The 20746-nt window shown below is 43.3% G+C and overlaps 1 long non-coding RNA gene across 1 annotated transcript; it reads right to left on the bottom strand.

Moving 5' to 3' along the window:
- Positions 1–215: 215 nt before the first annotated feature.
- Positions 216–19179, bottom strand: LOC123361795. Its single transcript, XR_006576231.1, has 3 exons — positions 19092–19179; positions 7174–7240; positions 216–354 (listed from the first exon to the last, which is right to left on the bottom strand). It is a non-coding gene; the product is annotated as an uncharacterized LOC123361795 (long non-coding RNA).
- Positions 19180–20746: the final 1567 nt, after the last annotated feature.

The following is a 20746-nucleotide window of genomic DNA, read 5'->3' as shown; positions in this document are numbered from 1 at the left end:
TTTTCAGTATGGGGGTGGGAATACATTTCTTTGTGATATTAATTCCATTTAGTAGCAAATGACACTTTCAGAATATAGCTGAGTTCAAATAATTTAAAGTGTCATAAAAAGATATTTAATTTTGCAATTTTTGTTCATTAACATGTACTTGACAAAAAGAGAATTATCAAGATATATTTTTGCTGTCATTGAGACAAATTGCTCACAAAGCAGTTCACCTGTGTACAAGAGATTTCAGTATGAGAGGCAGGTTTATCTAGTGTTTAGACCAAGAGTCTGAGTCACATTCCTAGGTGCTGTGTCCAGTTTGCTGCCAATTCTTCGGGTTTCTGGTGGAAGTAACCTCTCTGTGTCCTGTTAATCCATGGGAAAAGTTATAATTACTTACTTATTAAGTGTGTTGCCAGGCTTAACTAATGTTTATGAGGCACTATCCAACTCCCCAAATGTAAGGTCCTGTAGAAGTGTTACATTTTGCTGTCAGTGAACTCAGTTCATTTCTTTTTAACATTACCTTTTTCATTATTTATCATTTCTGATTTTGCAAATAAAGAACCATAAGAAACAATGTACTTTACAACAGCTTCCCCTGGCTTTCTTTTAAATCTTAACCTATAAAACAACAATAATTGTGTTCAAATAGTTAAATAGCCACAGGCCAAGGTTTCTAAAAGATAAGTGCCTAAATAAAGATGTAAAAGGTCTAAATAAATGGTCTTCTTTCAAAAAGTGCTGAGCACTGAAGTCAGGGGGAGCTGCTCAGGACTCAGCACTTCTGAAAATTGGATCACATATTTAGGTACCTAAATATGGATCTAGGAGACTAACTTTAGGCACCCATTTTTTAAACCCTTGGCATAAATCTCCACATTACACACCTACAGAGATTTGTAAAACATATGGGGCCTGATGCAATGTACACTGATGTCAATAGAAAAACTTCCATTAACTTCAATGGGCATTGGGTCAGGGCCATGGTAGACTAACTTTTACAGCAGACAGGTAACCAAACCTGCAGAAGCCAGTTTCCTGTAGTATGTAGGTCTCAAGGAAAGTTGGTAAAAGAATGGATTTTTTCAGTTTACTGGCAATCCAAAATATTTAATTTGACCCAAAACATTATTTATTTCTGATTTCAAACTTTTAATTTTTTTTAGTTTAATTAAGTTGAGGGAAAATTTTGTAGTGATGTCATTGAGATTCAATAAAGGAAAATGTTTTGTTTTGAAAATATAAAAACAATGGGACCTTGAGTTGGAGGTCTGTTGGAGGAGAAGGCAACCCCCTTTCTTTAGGGGCAGTGATTCAGTGAGTTTGTGTGTGTGTTTGTGTGCTGTGAAAGAAGCAGAGTCCTAACTAGTGGGTGATTCTCATGTAACCTCCATGCCTGATTCTAACATTGAGTGGGAGGAAAATCAGGTAAGAAAGGATACAACAATGGAGAAAGGAATGGCAGTGGGTGGAAGAATGGACATTAAGAGGAAAATAGCTTCTTTGGTGTCAGCACTAACAGTTAGGTAGGTGATACTGGCAGTAGAATGACTATACCCAATCAGGTGAGGAATGGGGGCAAAGCCAAGCAGAAACAACTAAGCTATTTCTACACCAATACAAGGAGTCTGGGTAACAAAATGGAGAAACTGGGACTACAAGGGCAGGAAGTGAAACCCGATATTATAGAGATAACCATGGTGGAATAGTAGTCATGACTGGAGTATAGGCATTCAAGGGTAGGTGCTGTTCAGGAAAGACAGAAATAAAGCTAAAAGTGGTGGAGTAGCTTATTAATGATGAGATAAACTCCAAAGATTTTAGAAGTGATGAAATGGATAAGACAGAGTCTGTTTGGGTCAAAATCACTTTGGGGAAGAAAGCTAATAGAGGTTCCAGTAGGATAGTGCTTGAGGTATGCTACAGAGACCCAGGATCCCATCTGGGTATGGACAGAGATTTCTTCAGTGTTTTTAATGAAATAAATACTACTGGGAATTGTGAGATAATTGGAGATTAATTTCCCAGATATAGACTGGAGTACCGGTGCTACTAATAAGAGTAGGGCCCAGATTTTCCTGGATGTGACAGCTGACAGATTTATTCACCACATAGTCACTGAACAAACAAGAGGTGATGCCATTTTAGATTTGGTGAGTAATGAGGACCTCATAGGAGAGCTGGTTGCAAGGGACAACCTTGGTTCAAGTGATCATGAGCTAATTCAGTTTAAACTAAATGGAAGGATAAACAAAATTAGATCTGCAACTAGTGTCCTTTATTTCAAAAGAGCAATTTTTTAAAAAAAGGGGAATTAGTTAGGAAAGTGGACTGGACTAAAAAAAAAATCAAGGATATGAATGTGGAAGAGGCTGGGAATTACTTTAAGTCAATATTGCAAAAACTGCCTAAAGCCAGCATCCCAAGCAATGGAAAAAAAATTGTAGGGATGTGTTGCAGACCAAGCAACTCGAACAACTGATAAAGAGAAAGCAAAAAGCTTACAAGCAATGGAAGATGAGATGGATCATCAAGGAAAACTACCTCTTGAAGGTCATAAAGTGTAGGGATAAGGTGAGTACTGCCAAAAGTGAAGCAGAGTTGGACCTTACAGGAAATTAAAAACAATAGTAAAAGGTCCTATAGCCATATAAATTTATAAAAATATATGTAATCTCCATCCAAGAATATTAAAGAAAATGGCAATCCCAATAGTAAGTATTTTTAATGAATCTGTAAACTTGGTGGGGTTGTACGCTATGACTGGAGAATTGCTAATATGGTTCCTATTTTTAAGAAAACACATTTTAAAAGAGAAAAGTAGATAAGGATATAGAAGAAAACAATAATTGGGATGAAATACAACATGGTTTTACAAAATGTAGATTATGCCACAACAACCTGATCTCCTTCTTTGAGAAGATAACTGATTTTTTAGAGAAGGGAAAAAGGCAGTAGATCTACAAATCTAATCTACCTGGATTTCAGGAAGGCATTTGAAACAGTTCTACATGGGAAAATATTAGTTATATTGGAGAAGATGGAGATTAATATGAGAATTGAAAGTTGCATGAGGAACTGGTTAAAGCAGAGACTACGACGGGTCATGATGAAAGGTGAAATGTCAGGCTAGAGAGAGGTTACTAGTGGGTTAGTCTTGGGACCAATCTCATTTAACATTTTCATTCATGACCTTGGACAGAAAGAGGGAGAGTGCTAATAAAATTTGCAGATGACAAAAAATTCAGCAGTATTGCAAATATGGAAGAGAACCGGAATATCATCCAAGAAGATCTGGATGACCTTGAAAACTGGAGTAATAGATATCAGATTAAATTTAGTAGTGCAAAATCCATGCACTTAGGGACTAACAACATTTTTTACTATAAGCTGGGGCATATCAGTTGGAAGAGCCAGAGTAGAAGAGGCCTGAGTGTATTGTTTGATCACCGGATGGCTGTGAGCCGTCAATGTGATATGGCCATGAAAAGGGCTAATGCAGTCCTAGGATGCATCAAGTGAGGTGTTTCCTGTAGAGACAAGAAAGTGTTAGTACCATTATTCAAGGCACCAGTGAGACCTCACCTGGAATACTGTGTGCACACTTCTGGTCTCCCATGTTTAAGAAAGATAAATTCAGACTGGAACAGATGCAGAGAAAGGCTACTAGGTGACGCAAGGAATGGAAAACCTACCTTATGAGATGAGATTCAAGGGGCTTGGCTTGTTTAGCCTAACCAAAGACTGACTGAAAATATGATTGCTCTTTATAAATACATCAGAGGGATAAATACCAGAGAGGGAGAGGAGTTATTTAGTTAAGCACCAATGTGGACATAAGAACATATGCACATAAACTGGCCATGAACAAGCTTAGGCTTGCAATTAGATGAAGGTTTCTAACTGTTAGAGGAGTGAAATTCTGGAACAGCCTTCCAAAGGGAGCAGGGGGTCAAAAAACCTAACTAACTTCAAGACTGAGCTTGATAAATTTATGGCCAGGATGGTATGATGAGACTGGCATGTAGCCGATCTTGAACTGCTAGCAGCAAATATCTCCAGTGGCTGGTGATGGGACACTAAATGAGGAGCACTCTGAGATCTGATCAGGGTCTAACTGATCACCATATTTGGAGTTGGGAAGGAATTTTTCCCTCCGGTCGGACTGGCACAGACCCTGACAGGGGTTGCCTTCCTCTGTAGATGGGGCATGGGTCACTTGCAGGTTTAAACTAGTGTAAATGGTGGATTCTCTGTAATTTGAAGTCTTTAAATCCCGATCTGAGGACTTCAGTAACTCAGCCAGAGGTTAGAGGTTTATTGCAGGAGTGGGTGGGTGAGGTTCTATGGCCTGCAATGTGTAGGAGGTCAGACTAGATGAGCATGAGGGTCACTTCTGGTCTTTGAGTCTATGAACTCGTCTGAAAAACACGCTCACTCTTTATGCCAGGTTTGTTGCTTGGTAACATAGGGCAGCTGTCTGAATTGTATTCTTCTGTGGTGCTACTAGAATTGGAACTTTCCATTATTTAAAAAAATTTATAGAACAGTGAAAGAGGTTTCAAAGTGTAGTTTTGCCCTTTTTTGGTCACAAGTCTGAAAAGTAATTAGAAACAAACCAAGAATTAACTGGCTAGTTGACTGTATATTTGTAACTATACCAAATGGATAGGGATATAACTTAAAGAAGGTAATGGATAGTCTTATAGCCATCATGCTTAAATCCGCCCAATAACCCAGAATTGATTATCAGTTACTAAGAACTAGCTCCTGCAAACATGCCCATGAGCAGCTTAGTTCATGTGAGCAATTTTATTGTAGTCAATAGAACTAACTTGCATGAGTAAGGTTATTCACATCAGTACTATTTGTAGGTTCAGGTATTAAGGCACCAAAGTGATATGCTTGAAGAACTTTACTGAATCAAGGCCAAAATGACCTGTGCATGGCATAACTAGTTCTGATTATAAAATCAAGAAAGTGGATGTAAGGAAAGTTATTAGAAACTAAATTATATATCTTTCCTTGTAACTGAGGGAAACCATGATCTCTCTTTAGTACACAAATGGTGTTTACTAGTCCCACATATTGCTATAAAAATGTTTATTGATATTCTGATGTATTCTATATATCCTGCATTACAACTGATACATTTGTCCTGACAGTAAATTTCATTTTGTCTGTGTGATAAAGACATCTTCTTGGGAAAAAAAATGTGTAAACAAAGAAAGCTGCACACCTTCCTTTGTAAGACCTGCCTTAGGAATAGTTGGAATAAAACTTGGAACATGAACATTAGTTCATGTGTAGGGACAGGCCTTGTTATTTTCATTTGCCTATCTCCACTCATTGAATTTATTACCAGAAAAAGATGGAATGAGACAATGAGAAGGTTTAAAACAAAATGACTGAAAGTAAAGTAATTAAACTCCAGCTTGCTGTCTGCTCCATCTATTGAGTAACCAGAAATGGACATGTTTTACTTAAAAAGGGAAAAATTGAAATAACTTTTTTTTTAAATAATGATTATTCAATACTACAAAGTTAACTATAAAGACTTTCAATGTAATATTTTCAGTTAAAATTGTTTGGAATGAATTAAAACAAATTGGACAAATTGGAAAAAATCCAGAGGAGAGCAACAAAAATTATTGAAGGTGTAGAAAACATGACTTATGAGGAAAGATTGAAAAAAATGAGTTTGTTTAGTCAGAAGAGGAGAAGACTAAGGTGGGAGGGAGGGATGATAACAGTTTTCAAGTACATAAAAGTTTTTACAAGAAGGAGGGTGAAAACTTGTTCTCATTAACATCTGGAGGATAGGACAAGGCTTAAATTGCAGCAAGGGAGGTTCTGGTTGGACATTAGGAAAAACTTCCTCTCAGGGTAGTTAAGCACTGGAACAAAATTTCCTAGGGATGTTGTAGAATCTCTGTCATTGGAGATTTTTAAGAACAGGTTAGAAACACATCTGTCAGGAATGGTCTAGTTATTACATAGTCCTGCCTTGAGTGCAGGGAACTGAACTAGATAACCTGTTGCGGTCTTTTCCACTCCTCCACTTCTGTGATTATTAACTAAGGAAAGCAACATTTGACCCAATTAACAAAACAAAAACAAAACAAAAAAAACCCAGAAGAGCACAGTCACATGATAAATATTTAAATCCACAATGTGTAGGGACATTTTAAAAAGAAATCATAATATTACATTAGTCAAAAACTAAATCACATTATTATAGAATTAATGTTATGTGATTAGTCTATATAAATTAGAATTTGCACTATGTGAAATGTTATAATGGTAAAATATTCAAGAACATTTCATGTTTAGATAGGACTGCATGAATCAGGACTTATAGACTTTAAGGTCAGAAGGGACCATTAGGATCATCTAGTCTTACCCCCTGCACTACTTCACTCTCACTGAAGATAATGGGTCAAATGCCTTGCATACAGGTTACAGGATCAAGCTACTAGTGATTGCTACAGTTTGATTTACAGTGGCATCCCTATGTTCTAGCTCTTTCAAAACCTTATCCAATCCCAGCCAGCTATTGTTTAGCTAAAAATCAAAGCTGAATTTTCAAAGCAGTCAAGGATTTTTAGATATATACTCCATTGAAATTAATGGAAGCCAAGTGTCTAACCTAGACTGATTTGAAAATCTCAACCCAGTGTTTAGACAGTGAGAGCCAAATATTCAAATACACCTCTAAAATTATGCAGGCAAATTTCGTACGTGCGCTAATTTGCACAACTAAAAGAGTTTTGGAGGGGTCATCATATACACATACACTTGTGTGTGTACAAATAGATTTGTGCACAAAATTTGTGGATGTAGTTTAAAATGTGGCTCTTTTAAATGAATCAGTCATTTAAAGATGCGTGGGATTTATTTAATGCCTCTTGCAATAAAGTTATGTATAATCACATACAGGATATATTGTATATAGCATGCTTATTTTTCAACTAATTATTGGCTTGATGCTGGAGAGAGGGGAGCATTTGCCGGTGGAAGAAGGTCCAGCTTCTAAGCATATGATAAATTGAAACCAAATGATGCCTTCTGTATATAACAGAGGTGGGCTTGGGTTTGCAAAACCAGGATGGTTTTTTTTTTAGTTCATGGCTGTTAAGATTTGGATACTAATAAATATAATTGACGTTTAAAATTACTTACGGGTGTATCACATTGATCAGATCATCAGCTTAGAGTGGAGCTTGGTTCTCACACTGACAAGTGACAACTGTACAAAAAAATCAATAATATCAGTGTATTTTTATTTTACATTACTTACGTTGTGTCATAAAAGTCACTGAAAAAAAAGAATATATTTTATTCTTCAGCACTAGAGAGCAAGGAAGAACTAAAGAGGGTAGAGTAGGGAATTATCGTGTCTCTCTTGCTGTAGTGGGAGACTCAGGAATTAATAATATAATAAATATAGAATGCTCAGCGCCTCTTATAATTTAGACCTTAGAGTTATTATCTAAGGGTATGTCTACACTACAAGACTATTTCGAATCAACTTAATTCGAATTTGTGGAATTGACCTTATGAAGTTGAAGTTGTGTATCCACACTAAATACACTAGTTCGACTGTGCGAGTCCACAGTAACGGGGCCAGCGTCGACTTTGGAAGCGGTGCACTGTGGGAAGCTATCCCACAGTTCCCGCACTCCCCGCTGCCCATTGGAATTCTGGGATTTCCCCCCAATGCATGCTGGGGGGAAAAATGTGTCGAGGGTGGTTTTGGGTAACTGTCATCATTGAACCGTCAGTCACGCCCTTCCTCCCACCCTGAAAGCGCCTGCGGGCAATCTGTTCGTGCACTTTTCTGCTCAGTGACAGCGCGGGGGCCACAGCACTTTGAGCACGGATCCCGCTGCAGTTATGGCCGTTGTCAACTCCTCGCACCTTATCGTCCACCTCTTCCACAGTCAGCTGCTGAGAAATAGGGCTACTTTTCAATGGTGCTGCGAGCACTGGTGGACCATGGGGGACGTTTTACCAACATCAACGTCGGGTGGCCAGGCAAAGTTCATGACGTGCGTGTTTTCAGGAACTGTGGTCTGTTTAGACGCCTGCAGGAAGGTAGTTTCTTCCCGGACCACAAAATAAGTCTTGGGGATGTGCAGATGCCTATAGTGATCGTCGGGGACCCAGCCTACCCGCTAATGCCCTGGCTCGTGAAGCTCTGTGCAGGCGCCTTGCACAGCGACAAGGAACTCTTCAAGTAACAGCGAGCAGCGTGACCTGTGACTGTTCAGTTTCTTTACAGAGAAGCTGAACCTGCCCCTGTTTCTTTACCAAGTGACTGTTGACTAGCATCTGCAGTTACATACCCCGCCCACCCCGCTTCCCCAACTTCCAACACACGTTTAAAAATAAAATACATGTTCCACTGTAACTTTACAAAGGTTTCTTTATTGATGACTTTGCGTTACAGGGTTGAAACTGGGACACGGACTGTGCTGGGTAGGGTGTGCAGTGATGTAAAGACCGCCTGTAAACTCGAGGAATGACAGGCTCCTGCTCCCAGAGCGGTCTGCAGTGCCGGACTGGATGTTTCAACGGAGCCTGCCATCTCTCCTTTTTGGGACTCTGTGTGCGGGGGCTATGTGGCCTTTTGGCGGGGGAGGACGGATACAGATTCCTCTGCTGCGTGGCTCTGTGGTCCAGGACAGGGACCGTTGCATGAGGTCTGTAACCCCCCTCCCCCGCTACAAAGTCACGTACCCCCCCACCCACACAGAACCTGCAAACCACCTCCCATACCGACCAGGGTGCGTACTGACTGCAGTGTGTGTGTGACCTGCTGCTGATCCTGCCCCCGTGTCTGTACCCTGGTAAAGGTGATTGTCCTGTCAAATTACCAACCCCCTTCCCCCCCTTCAAACACAGTCTCCTCTAAAAGAACATGACGGAAACAGTAATTAACAGAAAAGTATTTTTTATTATCAACTAGACAGTTAGGGGATGAAACTGGGATGGGGGCTTGGGTGAGGCGGGAAGGAAAGGACTTCTCAAAATTTAGGGTATGAGAGCTTTTGGGTACTTGAGCACTCTGCTGGAGTGCAGTGACAGTTTACACGGCCTCTGGCGCCCCTCCTTCTGGTTATTTTGGGTGAGGAGGGTATGGGACTTTGTGGCAGGGGAGGGCGGTTGCAGATACACTGCAGGGGGGCTCTGTCCTCCTGCCTGAGGTCCTGCAGAACATGCACAAGGCGCAGGAGCATGTCCGTTTGCTCCCTCATTAGTCCAAGCAGCGTTTGAGTCGCCTGCTTGTCTTCCTCATGCCACCTCTCCTCCCCTTCGCTGTGTGAGCGCTGGTACAGAGAGAGGGTCTCCCTCCACTGGCTCTGCTGCTCCGCCTCGTCTCGGGAGCACCCCATAAGTTCAGCGAACATCTCATCCCCTGTCTTTTTCTTTCGCCGCCTAATCTTTGCCAGCCTCTGTGAGGGGGATGCTGTGGCGGGTCTGGAGACAGTCGAAGCTGTGTGATGGGAAAAAGGGAGTGAATTCCTTGCAAAGATAAATTTTTGCGAACAATGAACACAGTCTAGTTTGTCTCTGTGAATTCTGGGTTGAGATCCCAGTGCCTGATGGGGCAAAAACCATTTTCGCGGGTGGTTCTGGGTAAAAGTCGTCAGTCATCCCTTCCTCCGGGAAAGCAACAGCAGACAATCATTTCAAGCCCGTTTTCCCTGGATTGCCCTGGCAGATGCCACAGCGTGGAAACCATGGTGCCTGTTTTGCCTTTTGTGCCTGTCACCGTATGTGTACTAGATGCCGCTGACAGAGGCGGTCCAGCAGCGCTACACAGCAGCATGCTTTTGCTTTTGCATGACAGCAGAGATGGTTACCAGCCATATTGTACCATCTACCATACCATAAATTGGTAATAAGATGGGCATGGTTACCAGTCCTTTTGCACTGCACCATTTACTGCTGTCATAAGTGCCCCTGGCTGCTCTTAGCCAGGGGCGCAAAAGCCAAAATTGGGAATGACTCCCTGAGTCAATCCCTCCTTTTTGGTATCTAAAAATAGAATCAGTCCTCCCTAGAATATGGGCAAGTGTACTAGAGAACCACTGTATCAGAGAACCAGAGAGAACAGCTGCTCTGTGTCAGATCCTGCATAGATTATGAGCTGTATGCTATTCACAGGGGGTGCTCCTGCAACAACCCCACCTGTTCATTCCATTCTTCCCCCAGCTTTCCTGGGCTACCATAGCATTGTCCCCCCACTTGTGTGATGAAGTAATAAAGAATGCAGGAATAAGACACAGTGACTTGTTAGTGAGAAATGAGTGGAAGGCAGCCTCCAGTTGCTATGATAGTCCAGATAGGACATTAAGGAGTGTGGAGGAGAGGAGCCCAGCATCCTGCTGCTAGTCCAGGGGCAATTGAATCTTTTCTTTACACATGAAGGGTGGGGGCTGATGAAGCTCAGCCCCCTGTTGCTATGATGACGATGGTTATCAGCCATACTGTACCATCTACCACGAAAAATTAGGACCAGGCGCCCTTGATTGACCTTACCGATGCTAGTCGGCATGGTTACCAGTCCTTTTGCACTGCCCCATGTGCCAATAGGCTGATGATGAGGATGGATTTCCATCATTTTGTACCATCAGCCATCCATAGCGTGGGGGTAGCAAGGATGTTGGTGTTGAGTGCTGCACCATCGCGTCTATCTGCAGCATTCAGTAAAGATAGGGTGACATGTAAAAGAGTCAAGAGAGGATTGTTTTCCCTTTCACTTCTGGGGGTGGGTGGGGGGCTGCATAAATTGCCTAGCTATGCCCTGACCCACCGCGGACACTGTTTTTGACCCTAGAAGCATTTGGAGCTCAGCCAAGAATGCAAATGCTTTTCGGAGACAGCAGGAACTGTGGGATACCTTGCGTCCTCAGTCACCCCTCCCTCCATGAGCGTCCATTTGAATCTTTGGCTTTCCGTTACGCTCGTCACGCAGCAGCGTGCTGAGTCTCTGCTATGCCGTCTGTCCGGAGATTTTTTACAAATACTTTGGACCAGGCGTAACATTACAGTAATTCCCCTAATTAGATGCAGGAGTCTCCGAGCGAGATCACCCTGAGGACGGTCACTGAAGGAGATAGAGAGCGCATGCTGCGTGAAAGCCAGCACAAACCAGGGCCCTATGCAGCCGTGCTCGGGGAGGCAATGCTCCCTGAGTAGCTCATGAAAGCCTCGCGCGGAAAACTGTGCTACCACGGAGCACCCAATAAGGCAGCTCTCCCCAGGAGCCTCCTGCGGAGGCTTTTCGATTACCTCCAGGAGAGCTTCGTGGAGATCTCCCAGGAGGATTTCTGTTCTATCCCCATATATAGAGAGACCTCCTTTTCACATACTTCAGATTCCTGTTATATTAAGAATAAAAGTTAACATGGTTAAAGCACTTACCGACTGCTCCTTCCCCTGATTCAGGGTCCGGGTTAATGGCCGGGGACGGTTGGTAGGGGATCTCCGTGATGGTGATGAAGAGATCCTGGCTGTCGGGGAAACCAGCGTTGTAAGCGCTGTTGCCTGCCTTGTTGTCCACAAACCCTTCCTCATCTTCCCCGTCCGCAAACATCGCCGAGGAACTGGCCGTCGACACTGTCCCATCGTCAGAGTCCACGGTCACTGGTGGGGCAGTGGTGGCAGTCTCCGTAGCGTCCGTTTGCCGCTTTGATTTTTTGGTAGCCTTGTCTGGGGTCCTTGATTTTCACGCAGCGATGCGTTGCATCCCGCCTGTATCCTCTGTCTCTCATGGCTTTGGAGACCTTCCCGTAGGTCTTTGCATTCCGTTTTTTGGAGCGCAGCTCCGAAAGCACAGACTCCTCGCCCCACGCACCGATCAGATCCAAGACTTCCCGGTCAGTCTATGCTGGGTCCCTCTTTCTATTCAGAGATTACATGAACTCCTCTGCTGGAGAGCTCTGCATCACTGCCGGTGCTGCTGAGCTCGCCCCGATGTCCAACCACGAAATGAGATTCTAACTGTCCAGACAGGAAAAGGAATTCAAATTTTCCCGGAACTTTTCCTGTGTGGCTGGTCAGAGCATCCAAGCTCGGACTGCTGTCCAGAGTGTCAGCAGAGTGGTGCAGTGTGGGATAGCTCCCGGAGCTAGTAAGTTCGATTTGCATCCACACCTAGCCTAATTCGACATAGCCATGTCGAATTTAGCGCTACTCCCCTCGTTGGGGTGGAGTACCGAATTCGAACTAAAGAGCCCTCTAGGTCAAATTAAATGGCTTCCTGGTGTGGACGGGTGCATGGTTAATTCGAATTAACGCTGCTAAATTCGAATTAACGTCCTAGTGTGGACCAGGCCTAAGTTTGTTTTTCTCAGTTCTTTTTTCAAATGCTTTTCTCAACCACGTATTATAGATTTTAAAGGATTTCCTTTTCTTTCCAAGAGACAGGCCTGTGAACATTAACTGATCTCACTTATGTTCAGTAGCACTTGTGCAAATGTTGTTTGAGTGAAGTTTCCAGAATCTGACCTTAAGGCTGTTCCTGTAACAAGCTTTGTGTGGATGGGCCACAATGACCATGCAGACTTCATTGCAAAATGAGAGCCTAAGGCCCCAATCTTACAGCTGATGATGATTTCCTATTTCTAGGTTCTTTGATGCCTTCCCCCATGGATATGCAGCCCAATCACCTATCACTGCCCATCTGGAGAAACAGCCTGCCTACCTCCTTTCTCCAAGACATAATTCACTTATTGCTATCTGTCTACATTAATGTCATTGAGGGATCCAGCCCTTGAGGCCTGCTCCCTGTTTCCTCTTCACATTTTATATCTTCTTTTTTCTACGCTGCTTCTGTAAGTCTCCAACCTCTTCATTGCAAAGAAAGAGCCTAGAGGCTTCTAAAAGCAACCGGAAACAAGAAGGAACTCCAGCAATATTATTAGGAGCTGGTGAACCTTTTGGAAAAGGAAGATTCTATTCAAGAAGGATGGGGTCCACCTAAACAAAAACAGAACTAGATTGCTGGCATGTAACATTAAAAAGGTTATAGAGTTTTCAACTAAGGGCTGCGGGAAAGCCAATGGATGCAGAGGAACACGGTTCAGGCAGAGACATCCCTTAGGAGAGGATTTATTAAAGGGAATATTTTATATCCTAGTAAGGAGGAGAGGATAGAAGTGAACAATTTACAGGTATGAACTGAAGTAGGTGACTCCCAAGCATCTCCTAGGAGGAAGAGTCAGAGTTCAGCAGGTTGCAGACCGCAGCAATGCTCTTCCAAATGCAGCATCGTCTCTGGCCTGCTGTGTAATGGCATAGTTCAATGCAAAGGTGTGAACTGACGACACGTCGCTGCCCTGCAGCTGTCTTGAATGGAGACCTGTGCCAGAAACACTGCGAAGGTGGCCTGCACTCTTGTGGAGTGCACTGTTAGTGCTGAGGCAGGTATCTTTGCTAGGACATAGCATGTCCTGATACAGGCCATGATCCATGAAAAGATCCTTTGGGACAACATCGAAAGCCCTTTCATTTGCTCAGCAATTGCTATAAGGAGTTGTGTTGATGTTCTAAACAGCTTTGTCCACTCAATGTAAAAGGCTAACACTCATCTGACATCCATGGAGTAAACCATTCCCAGTTACTAGCCTGCAGTTTAGGGAAGAACACCAGAAGAAATATGTCCCGACTCGCATGGAATTGCGAAATTGCCTATGGGAGGAAAGCTGGGTGTGGCCGCAACTGTACCTTGTCCCTATACAAAACAGTATAAGGGGGCTCAGACATCAAGGCTTTAAGATCAGACACTCTCTTGGCTGAAGTTATAGCGAACAGGAATGCCAGTTTCTGGTAAAGGTAGAGAAGAGAGCATGTCACTAGGGGCTCAATGGGAGGGCCCAGCACCCTCGAGAGCAGCAAGCTGAGATCCCATGCGGGGATTGGCTGTCTTACTTGAGGATACAGTCAGTCAATCTAGTCCTTTGAGGAAGCAGCCAACCATATGAATACTGACTGTCCAGCTGAACCGGGATGGAAAGCCAAGATAGCAGCCAGGTGCACCTTTATTGATAACATCGCCAGGCCTTGCTGTTTCGGGTGCACCAAATACTCCAGGATGAAGGGAAATCAATGACTGTAAAGGTAGAGTGTCCTTTTGCAGTGACCAAATCGAGAATCTCTTCCACTTAGCCAAATAAGTGGCTCAGATGGATGTTTTCCTACTGCCAAAGAGAACCTCCCTAACAGGGTCTGAGCATGTGATCTCCAAAGGCTTTAGTCACAGAGTTACCATGATGTGAGGTTGAGAAACTCTAGATTGGGATGCTGGAGGTGGCCATGGTCCTGCATAATCAAATACGGTACCGGGGCTGTGCTTTAGGTGTGTCCGCAAACAGGTCTAGAAGCATGGTGAACCAGTGTTGACATGGCCATGTTGGTGGTATCAAGATCATTGATGCTCCCTCTCTTTGGGCCTTCAGCAGGATCTTGTGTACAAGAGGAAAAGGTGGGAATGCATACAGCAGATGCCCCTGCTAACTAATCCTAAGTTTAACTATTTACAGATACAAGTGAAAGACCATGAGGGTCTGACTAGCCATAGCAAGAGAAGAGAGCTGCTCCAACAACCATCACTGGTGGTAAGAAGGAACTGAAGAGGTGGTGGTTTGGCAAGGACCTATATATACACACACCTCCATGAAGGCGCAACTCCAGGGGGCTCCACAGCCGACCCAACGGGTACCGCTAGGGGAAAAACCTTCCAATGACTATGCATGTAGCATACGCACACCTACTTGGAATCGACATGAGCAAGCACTTAAAAAAGAATAGGATCTTTACTGTGACCTGTGCAATTCAACTTATTAATAAATGATCTGGAAAAAGAGGGTAAAAAGAGAGGTGGCAAAATTTGCCCACAATACCAAATTACTCAACATACTTAAGTCCAAAGCAGACTGTGAAGAATTAGAAAGGAATCTTACAAAACTTACACAATGGCAGACAAATATACTCTAGCTTTATTAATATGCTTGGCTATGTTTGCTCATCATCATCAATCTATTTGGTAACTTTTTAAAAAAAATCTCAATATATTTTGCATCCTAGAATTATTCTCTTTGATAGTATGCAGTTCAGTTAAGTCATATGTGAGCAATTATGTTTTACCAAACCCTTATTCATTCAGGGCCTACGCATGCAACATTTATTTACATTGAACAGTGCTTCCTCATATGAATGATTCTCAATGCAAATACGATCGTGAAACTCAGACCCTGAATTTTCCAAGCTCCTTTCATTTTCAGTTTCCTCTCTCTTTAGTCAGCCAGGAGTCTGTACATTAGCTAGGCAATGGTCCCCAAACTTTTGAGGCGCCAGGGTCCCTTTTTGACTGGGCATTCCGGTTGAAAACAGGACACCTGGCAAACCTACTCCTGGCTCCAAACCCACCCCCAGCTATAGCCCCCTTACCTCTATCCTTGACCCACCAGTTGGGGCCAGGAGAGGGCCACAGCTGCAGGGGGGGGACCACTGCTGATCGGGCTGTTAAAAGTCCAGTTGGTGGTGCAGGCAGGCTTCCTACCCGGCTCCGCGTGACTCTCGAGAAGCTGCTGGCATCTCCATCTGGCTCCTAGGTGGAGGGACGGCCATGGGGGCTCTGCATACTGCCTCCGCCTCAAGTGCCAGTTCAGCTGCTCCCATCGGCCAGGAACCACAGCCAATGGTAGCTGAGGGGTCAGTGCCAGCAGGTGTGGGCAGTGTGGAAAGCCACATGGTTGCACCTCCGCTTAGGAGCCAGACAGAGATGATGGCAGCTCCCTGGAAGCCACCGGAGACAAGTGCTGCCCGGAGCCCACATACCCTCCTGCACCCCAACCCTAGCCTAGAGCCCCATCCTGCACCCCAAACACTGGCCTCGCCCCAGAGCCCATACACCCTCACCCCCCTCGCCCCAGCCTGGATCCCTCTCCTGCACTCTGAACCCCTCATTTCTGGCCCCATCCCAGAGCCAGCATCCTGCAGCCCAGAACCCATACCCCCTCCCACACCCCAATCTCCTGCCCGAGCCTAGATCCTGTACCACAAATCCCTCATCCCCACCCCAGAGCCCACACCACAGGTGGAGCCTTCACCCCCCCATACTCTAACCCCCTGCTCCAGCCCTGTGAAAATAAGCAATTGAGTGAGGGTGAGGGAGAGCGAACAATGGAGGGAGGGGGATGGAGTGAGCAGGGGCATAGCCTCAGAAAAGAGGTGGGGGCAAAGGGCAGGGCAAAGGTGTCCGTTTTCTGCAAATAGAAAGTTGGCAACTTAGCTGGGAGCGAGGCCACAGCCAGGGACTGAGGCTGGGGGTGGGAGTGGAGCCACAGACAGTCTGCAGTGGGAGCTGACAGCCAGGCCCACAGACAGATGCAGCTCCACTCCCAGCCTTTCCTCCAGCCTCGGCCCTGAGTCAGGAACGGAGATGCGGCCAGCGGCCAGGGTTAGGGGCTGGCACGGGGTCAGGAACAGAGCCTCAGCTGGGCCACAGTGTGGGTTGAAAGCCAGGCTACTGGCTGGGTGCAGAGCTGGGCCCAGGCTAGGGATGGGGCCAGGAGGAACTGGGAATGCATCTGGGGACAGGACTAGAGCAGAGCTGGGGTTGGATAGGGGGTGAGTGGCGCTCCATCCCCATTCCCATGGGGACTGGCTTGGAGCCCGCTCTGACCCCCTGGATGGTCCTCCACTCCCCTCCTAGTGAGGCATGCCCCACACTTTGGGGACCTCTGAGCTAGAGTATTGGGTTTTTCTGCATGCATTGTTTTGAAACACTGGCTTCTTCTGCCACAAGATATACAAGCAACATACTGTAGTGTGCCACGCTACTGGAATCAGCTTCCCTCCCCTTGGGAAATAGAGTTCTCTCTCTTCTAGTCACCCCTGCTATATCAAGTCTTGGTTTTTGTTTCAATGTATTGCTGCTTTAGTAACATAACAATTTCTGTATGTCAGCTCTTCTATACAAATTTAGGACTAGATTCTGCCACCCTTACTCACACCGAGTAGTACCTCTATCCAGGAACAGTCCAACTTTATTCAGTGAGATTCTCAGGAGTATTCTCAGCATGAATAAGGGTGGAAGAAACTTGACTTTAGGAAATAATGTATTGAATTCACAGGAAATAATGTATTGAAAATTAACACAAGAATCCATTTCAAATACAAAACAAAAAAATCCATTCATTTTCCCAATAAACAATGGTGTAAAACTGAAAAGGGTTCTGTAGTTTTTAATGTTCTTTGTTAACAGATTGTAGTTCACTCTCAATCAGTGGAGATTAAGTTTTAATATTAGCAAAAAACATCCACCTGCACATATTGCAGTAGTATAGAATTTATGCTGCATTTGCTCTAAAATACTGAACTTTTCAGTGGCCTGGAACAGATTTAGTAGCATAATAGATTGTCATATGTCAAATAGATCATTTTGTCTAGTGAAGTCACTATAGGTCAAGGTCGCAGCAGCAAATTTTCATTTCTCAGCAGTTCATCATGATAGGTTAAAGGAAACCTACGTATACTACACTTTTGGGAAATTGATTTACTGATTTTCCTCACTCTTCATTTGTCACGGGCATTATGAGATTGAGCTATGAAATTTTCACACAGATTGTAAAGAGAACTTTTGCACTTCAGTTTTACAAAGGGAAAAAACTTATGTAGGCACAAACTGGGATGTGCTCAGCCTATATTTGTGTCTAGCAGCTAAATAAGGGAAATTCACCCTTGAAGAATAAAATATACTTAAAGTAAACAGATGGGTTTGGGAAAGCAAACAAGCCATGGTATAAGAGTTCCAAACTTAAATTCTGCACTCTAAATGGAAGATTTTAAAACAAAAAAGTTAAGACAGCAAAATAAGATTTAGCTGGATTTCTCCTAGCAATATGAAGTCATTGTGCCATGTCTTGTATTCTTCAGATACATCATTGTTTGCAGTAATCTGAAAAACAATACATGCTTTTATCCTGGATTTGTTGAACGGTCAGATTTTGTGGCGTGGATGAGATGTCAACAATAGGATGAAATTTTTAAGAGACGGGGGGGTGGGGGTTGCCAAAAAATGCAAATTTGGATCAACCAAAACATTTCATGAATTTGTGTCAAATTGTTTGTCCACACACAAAAAAAGTCTAACATTTTTTAAATGAAAAGTTTCCATTTTTCAGTTTGAAAGTCTTCATTTTATTAATATCAGTCTATTTTATGGAAAACAGATCCTGTCAAACTAACGTGCTATTTTTTATTTATAAGTTTAGTTGACAAAGGCAATTGTTCTGATGTCATATACTTAGACTTCTGTAAGGCATTTGATTTGGTACCACATGACATTTTGATTAAAAATTCTAGACATATATAAATGTCACACATTAAATGGATTAAAAGATGGCCAACTGGTTCTTGGCCCAACAGTATTTAACATTGTTATAATGATCAAGAAGAACACAAAATCATCACTGATAATGACACCAAAATTGGGAAAGTGGTAAATAATGGGGAAGACAGGTAATTGATACAGAATGATCTGGATTGTTTGGTAAACTGGGTGCAAAGAAATATGTTTGAATACACATACATGTAAATATATACATCTAGGAAAAAAGAATGTAGGCCATACTTACAGGATGGGAGACTGTACCTGAAAAAAAATTGGGGGTGCTGACCATAAACTCCCAATGTGACACTGTGGCCAAAAGGGCTGATATATAAAAAGAGGAGCTGCTAGTAGGAGTAGAGAGGTTATTTTAATACTGTATTTGGCACTGGTGTGACTGCTGCTGAAATACTTTGTCCAATTTAAGAAGGAAGTTGATAATTTGGAAAGGATTCAGAGAAGAGACACAAGAATGATTAAAGGATTAGAAAACATACCTTATAGAGAAGCTCAATCCATTTAGTTTAACAAAGAGAAAATTAAGGGGTAACTTGTTTACAGTCTATAAGTATTTACATGGGGGACAAATATTTAATAATGGGCTCTTCAATCTACCAGAGATTTAACACGACAAATTCAGACTGGAAATAAGACGTACATTTTTAATAGTGAGCAATTAACAACTGGAACAATTTACCAAGGGTTGTGGTGGATGCTCCATCACTGATGACTTTCAAATCAATGTTGGATGTTTTTCTACAATATAGGTGTAACAGGTTCTCTGCCGGCCCCTCTTCCAGAGCCCGCTGGCTGTCCCAATAAAGTGCAGAGAGGCTTTCAGTTATGCAGCACCTGCAGCTTTATTTACACATACATGGTTCTCCCACCACCAGTGTTGAGCTATATACAAGGCTTACAGGGTTAGTTCCCTCTTTTCCTGCAGTCAGCCCACAGCTGGGAGTCTGACCTTTCCCTAGCTGGCTTTTCTTCTGGCTCCCAGCCCTTATAACTGCTGGCTTGTCAAGCCCACAGGTGGAGCCAATCCCCAGGCCAGGCATCAGGTCTATTTCACCAGCCCCAATCTATTTCCCTTGATTGGAGCTGGCTGAGCAGGGGTAATTAGGTGCTTTTGCACCAGCACCATGCTACAATATGCTCTAGGAATTATTTTGAATAAGTTGTGCTATTCAGGAGGTCAGACTATCACAATGGTCCCCTTCTGACCTTGGAATCTATGAATTTTACTTCCGTTTATTTTATAGAAAGGTAGAAAAGCCTCAGAAATGAAACACTTCCTGTTTGGTCAAACACAATGGTTGTTTGACCCAAAGCATCCCTTCTCCCCAATTTCTTGGTTTAACCAGTAAGCAAAACAAAAAATAAAAAGCTACTTGCACAAGTCTAGTCAACAGCTTTTGCACAGAGGTAGAGAAATAGCCATAGTAAAAATTATAATGCTGCTGCCCCCATAACAATTTCATGGAACATCCAGCTTTCACCTCATATCATTGTTAGATTCTCCACTTTAATTATCAAGGTGAGGGAGGGAAAGGCAGATTATTTTAACTGAAATTAAATGTGCAGAGGTAGTATTTTGCACAAATTCTTTAGCTGACTTTAAGAGATCTTATTACTGGCCTTTTAATAAATTTATTCAGTGAAGTGTAACAGAGTAGGTGGGATGATAATGTGCCATTATTGTTCAGTAGCATTATCTGAGTTGGTGCATTTTGGAAAAAGAAATATTTTAAGAACTATTTTGGTTTCAGCAATCCCCTTTTTCCTCCCTTTTCTTGACCACCCACCCTTCCTAGAAGAGGCATGTTAAGAAAGGGATCAGAATAGTGTAATCGAATTCTGACTGATGTTTTTTGTTTAGCTGCTTTGTTTGGCTAGCCCAAGGGATACTTTTGAACTTGGCATGAAGGGAAAAGCTTAAAAGAGGAATAATAAACATATGATGAGTTATGAGGATCCTGTTTCCAGGGCCGGCGCCAGGGTTTTTGCTGCCCCAAACAGCAAAAAATAAAAATATAAATAAATAAATAAATAAAAACCGCGATTGCAATCAGCTCTACCGCCACCGCTTCAGTCTTCGGCAGCAATTCGGCGGCTGGTCCTTTGCTCCGAGAGGGAATGAGGGACCCCCTGCCGAATTGCTGCCAAAGAGCCGGACGTGCCGCCCCTCTCCATTGGCCGCCCCAAGCACCTGCTTGTTGGGCTGGTGCCTGGAGCCGGCCCTGCCTGTTTCCTTGATCTCTAAAGATAATCTTCCACTCAAGCTCCAGTCACATATTCATGGCTAAAATTCATATGGATCCTTATTCAATTCCCAAAAAAGCCCCACAAAAC

Source organism: Mauremys mutica, chromosome 1 (assembly GCF_020497125.1).
Source record: "Mauremys mutica isolate MM-2020 ecotype Southern chromosome 1, ASM2049712v1, whole genome shotgun sequence".
In the NCBI taxonomy this organism is placed as follows: Eukaryota; Metazoa; Chordata; order Testudines; family Geoemydidae; genus Mauremys; species Mauremys mutica.
Note: the sequence above shows the minus strand (reverse complement) of the source record. Positions and strands in the feature narration are given on the sequence as shown.